Raw genomic sequence first — 6,086 nt, 5'->3', positions numbered from 1 at the left:
TGTTACATTTCTATATATCAACAATGAAGTAGCAGAAAAAGAAACCAATAGATCCTATTTCCAATTGTGCCAAAAATAACAAGATACCTAAGATGTACCTAACTGAAGAGGTGAAAGATCTGTACTCTGAAAACTATAGAACACTTAAGAAAGAAATTGAGAAACTCAAAGAATTGGAAAAACATTCCATGCTCAATAGGTTGGAAGAAGAAATACTGTTAAAATGTCTATGCTACCCAGAGCAATCTACATATTCAGTGCAATCCCTATCAAAATATCACCAGCAATTCACCAACAATCCTAAAATTTATATGGAACCCAAAAGACCTTAAATAGCCAAAGTGTTCCTGAAAAAGAAAAACAAAGCTGGAGGCGTCACGATTCTGGACTTCAAAGTATATTACAAAGCTGTAGTCATCAAGAGAGTATGGTACTGGCACAAAAACAAGACACATAGATCAACAGAGCAGAATATAGAACCCAGAAGTGGACCCTCAATTCTATGGCCAACTAATCTTTTTTTTTTAAAGGCACAGTTTATTTAACAAACATTCTATGTCTTTGTACTTTCCAAATTTTCACAGTTACAAATAATGCTGCAAACAGAAAGCCTTGTCAACATGTATTAGTGAATACAGAAAGGTACATCTTCAAAGATGTAACTGAGACAGTGAAGGCTTCTGTATATTGGTCACTTTATTGTTTGCTTATTCATTCTAGGTATGATCAACCAATCTTCAATAAAGCAGGAAAGAATATCTTCTGAAAAAGACAGTTTCTTCAACAAATGGTGCTGGAAAAATTGGACAGCCACATGCAGAAGAATGAAACTGGACCACTTTCTTACACAATACACAAAAATAAATTTGAAATGGATGAAAGGCCTAAATGTGAGATGGGAATCCATCAAAATCCTAAAGGATAACAGAGCCAGCAACCTCTTTGACCTCAGCTGTAGCAGCTTCTTACTAAACATGTCACTGGAGACAAGGGAAATAAAAGCAAAATTAACTCTAGGGGCATCATCAATATAAAGAGCTTCTGCATATGTGTTGTAATAAACACTGGGTGTTTGACTCAACTAATGAATCATTGACCCCTACATGAAAAATTAATGATGTACTATATGTTGACTAACTGAACATAAGAAAAAGCTCTGCACAGTGTGGAAACAACAAAACTAAAAAGCGGCCTATGGAATGGGAGAAAATATTTTCAAAGGATGTATCTGATAAAGGGTAGTATACAAAATCTATAAAGAACTTATCAAACTTGATACCCAAAACCAAATAATCCAGTTAAGAAATGGGCAAAAGATATGAACAGATATTTCTCTAAAGAAGTTATCCAGATGGCTAACAGGAACATAAAAAGATGCTCAACATTACTCATCATCAGGGAAATACAAGTCAAAACGATGATGAAATTCCACCTCTCACCTGCAGAATGGCTAAAATTAAATACAGGAAACAACAAGTGTTGGCAAAGATGTGGAGAAAAGTTAACCCTCTTGCACTGTTGGTGGGAATGGAAACTGGTGCAGCTAGTCTGGACAACAGTATGGAGTTTCCTCAAAAAGTTAAAAATAGAACTACCCTACAACCCAGCAATTACACTACAAGGTATTTACACAAAGGATACAAAAAAACTGATTTGAAGGGATACATGCACCCTAATTTTTATAGCATCATTATCAACAATAACCAAACTGTGGATTGAGCCCAAAAGTCTCTTGACTGATATGAATGGATACAGAAGAAGTAGTATATACGTACAATGGGATATTACTCAGCCATCAAAAAGTATGAAATCTTGCCATTTACAATGACATGAATGGAGTTAGAGTGCATTATGTTAAGTAAAATAAGTCAGTTAGAGAAAAATAAATACCATATGATCTCATTCATGTGTGGAATTTCAGAAAGAAAACACATTAACACAGGGGTGGGGGGAAAGGGAAAGGGAAACAAATCATTTCTCTTTGTTGTCTGATTGCCGAGGCTAGGACTTCTAGTACTTTGCTGAGCAACAGTGGTGAGAGTGGACATCCATATTGTGTTCCCAAACTTACAAAAAAGCTCTCTTAGAGTAAAAGTTTTTTCCCTTTGAGAATGATACTCACTGCGGGCTTTTTATATATGGTTTTTATGCTTTTGAGATATGTTCCCTCTATCCTTATACCATGGAGAGTTTAAATCAAGAAAGGATGCTGTATTATGTCAAATGTTTTTTTAAACATCCATTGAAAAGATCATATCCTTCTTCTCCTTTCTTTTTTCAATGTGTTGTATCTGTTGATTGATTTGTGGATGTTGACCCATCCTTGCATCCCAGGAATAAATCCCACTTGGTCATGGTGAATAATCATTTTAATGTACTGTTGGATTCTATTGACTAGTATCTTGATGAGTATTTTCGCATCCATGTTCATGAGGGATATTGGTCTGTAATTCTCCTTTTTGGTGGGGTCTTTGGTTACGGGATCAAGGTAATGCTGGCTTCATAGAATGAATTTAGAAGTTTTCCTTCCATTTCTATTTTTAGCTTCAGAAGACTAGGTATTAATTCTTCCTTAATTATTTGGCTGAATTCTGCTTGGAGACCATCTGGTCCTTGACTCCTGTTTATTGGGAGATTTTTTGCTTATTGCTTCAATTTCTTTGCTGGTATGAGTCTGTTCAGATTTTTTATTTCTTCCTGTTTCAGTTTTGGTAGTTTATACATCTGTAGGAATGCATCTATTTCTTCCACATTGCCTAATTTGTTAGCATATAGTTGCTCATAATATGTTCTTATAATTTTTTTGTATTTCTTCAGTGTTGGTTTTGTTCTTTCCTCTTTCATTTATGATTTGATCTGACTCCTTTCTCTTTTATTTCTGATATGTCTGGCTAGGGATTTATCAATCTTATTAATTCTTTCAAAGAATGAGCCTCTAGTTTTGTTGATCTGTTCAACTGTTCATTTCATTTCTATTGATTGATTTCTATTCTAATCTTTATTATTTCTCTAATAATATCTCTAGGATAAACAAGGCAGAATAGATGGATTTAGGTTTTATTTGCTGTTCTTTATCCAGCTCCATTAGGTGTGAGGGTAGGTTGTGTATTTGAGACTTTCCCTGTCTCTTGAGAAAGGCTTGTATTGTTATATAATTTATATAATTTACTTCTTAAGACCATCTTTGCTGCATCCCAAAGTTTTGAACAGTTGTATTTTCATTTTCGTTTGCTTCCATGAATTTTAAAAATTCTTCTTTCATTTCCTGGTTGGCCACTCATCCTTTAGCAGCATGCTCTTATCCTCCATGTATTTGTGTTCCTTCCAATTTTTCTCTTGTGATTGAGTTCAACTTTTAAAACATTGTGGTCTGAAAATATGCAAGGAATTATCCCAATCTTTTGGTATGAGTTGAGACCAGGTTTGTGACCCAGTATGTGATCTATTTTGGAGAATGTTCTGTGTGCATTCAAGAAAAATGGGTATTCTGTTGCTTTAGGATGAAATGCTCTGAATATATCTGTGAAGTCCATCTGGTCTAGTGTTTTATCTAAAGCCCTCATTTTCTGTTGACCTCCTGCTTAGATGATCTGTCCATTGCAGTGTGGGGAGTGTTAAAGTCCGCTACTATTATTGTATCAACGTGTTTCTTTAATTTTGTTATTAATTCATTTATAAAATTGGCTGCTCCCAAGTTTGGGGCATAAATATTTATAATTGTTAGATCTTCTAGTTGGATAGACACCTTAATTATGACATAGAGTCCTTGTCCAACTCTTTCTTTTAAAAAAGGACTTTATTTATTTATTTGAGAGAGAGACAGAGCAAAAGAGGGTGAGGGGCAGAGGGAGAGGGACAAGGAGGATCCCAGTTGAGCAGAGAGCCAGATGTGGGGTTTGATCCTAGGACCCAAGGATCATGACTAGAGATGAATGCAGATACCCACCTGACTGAGCCACCCGGGTGCCCCCCTTCAACTCTTATTAAAGTCTCTTTAATTTGTCTGATTAAAGGATGGCTACCCCAGCTTTCTTTTGATGTCCATTAGCATGATAAATGGTTATCCACCTTCTCACCTTCAATCTGGAGGTGCCTCTGGATCTCAAGTGATTATCTTATAAGCAGTGTATCAGTGAGTTTATGGGTCTTGTTTTTTATCCAATCTGATATACTGTGTCTTTTGATTGGAACATTTAGACCATTTACCTTCTGAGTAATTACTGGAAAATATGAACTTACTGCCACTGTATTACCTGTAAAGTCCCTGTTTCTATATATTGTCTCTGTTCCTGTCTGGTCTATGTAACCTTTGGTCTCTCTCTTCCTTAAAGGATCCCCTGTAGTATTTGTCTCAGTTCTGGTTTAGTGATCACAAACTCTTTTAGTTTCTGTTTTTCCTTGAAGCTCTTTATCTCTCCTTCTCTTCTGAATGACCATCTAGTTGGATAAAGTATTCTTGCCTGCATATTTTTCTCACATAGCATCCTAAGTATATCATGCCCATCCTTTCTGGCCTGCCAGGTCTCTATGCACAAGTCTGCTGCCAGCCTTATATTTCTACCCTTGTAAATTAAGGACCTCTGTCTCGAGCTGCTTTCAGGATTTTCTCTTTATCTCTAAAATTTGCAAACTTCACTAATACATATCAGGGTGTTGATTTATTTTTATTGATTTTGAGGGGGGTTCTCTGTGCCTCCTGGATGAATACCTATTTTCTTCCCCAGGTTAGGGAAGTTCCCAACTATAATTTGTTTAAATAAACCTCCTGCCCCTCTCTCTCTTTGCTCTTTCTCCAATTATTCTAATTATTTTTCACTTTGTGGTATTGCTGATTTCTCACTCTCCCCTCATGATCCAGTAGTTGTTTATATCTCTTTCTATTATCTTTCTTATTCTCCACCATTTTGTCTTCTATATCACTGACTCTCTATTCTGCCTTGTTTATCCTAGCAGTTAGAGCCTCCATTTTAAAAATATTTTATTTATTTATTTATGAGAGAGAGAGAAAAAAAAAAGAGAGAGTGAGCGAGCATGAGTCTTTGCCCAGGTGCAATTGCAACCCCCTTACCAGGGGGTCAGGCTCAGTGTAAATGGATCTGGAGCCAATGTGGGAGGTGAAAATGGTGGTGCCCTGATCTCTAGCCCTGGAGCTGAATGTTCATGTCCCCCACTCTTCAGTGGGCCCTCACAGAGAAGCAGTCAGTAACTCTTGTCTCCCTGGCTTCTGTCAGAACTCTGTTCCCCCAGCCTGTGACTGAGCATTTTTATCTCAGGCATGTGACCCCTTTTCAAGTCTCTAAACTTTAGGGACTCCTGCAGCACACCCTGCACTCCTCATCCTGGGGGAAAAAGGTGGATTTGCTATGGTTCTGCCTCTTTTTGGGTCCCTCCTTGGAAAGCAGTAGCCTGACTGTGCAGTGGTTCCTGGTTTATGGCAACATCAAGTAGAGAGTAGGTGCCTGGACACCCTGTCTGCAACTGGCTTCCCCACTCCAATATTTGGGAACTCCACCATGCTCAGGCACCCCAGTTCTTTTTGTGCCCTGGGGATCCTGAGACCATGCTGTCCTACTTGTGATTCTGCCCCCCTTCACCTGCATTTCAAGTAGGGATGTCTTCCACTGGACCAGACTTCTAAAAGTTCTGATTTTGTGCTCTGCTGCTTATAACACTTTCCAGTTCCTGGTTTATGGAGGCTCCCTGCCCCCATGGTTTCTTTTTTTTTTTTCTTTTTGTATTTTTTATTTTGTATTAATTAAATAATTAATTTGTATTAACATGTAATTTATTATTTGCCCCAGGGATACAGATCTGTGAATCATCAGGCTTACACATTTCACAGCACTCACAATAGTCTTGTGGCTTATTTTCTGAAATATCACCTTGGATTCACATCTCTGCACTTCCTACCTTGCAAAGAGTGGTCATTTTTCTATTTGTAGAATTCAGCAGTTCTTTTCTCAGATCTCTGGTTGGTTTTGCAGGTGTCCAGAATCATTTGATAACTGTCTAGCTGAATTCCAGGGACCAAATGAAATTAGGGTCCCCTACTTTCCCACCAACTTAACTCAGAACTTAAAAGTTCC

The sequence above is a fragment of the Martes martes genome (assembly GCF_963455335.1).
Source record: "Martes martes genome assembly, chromosome: 5".
Lineage (NCBI taxonomy): Eukaryota > Metazoa > Chordata > Mammalia > Carnivora > Mustelidae > Martes > Martes martes.
This window is presented reverse-complemented; position numbering follows the sequence as displayed.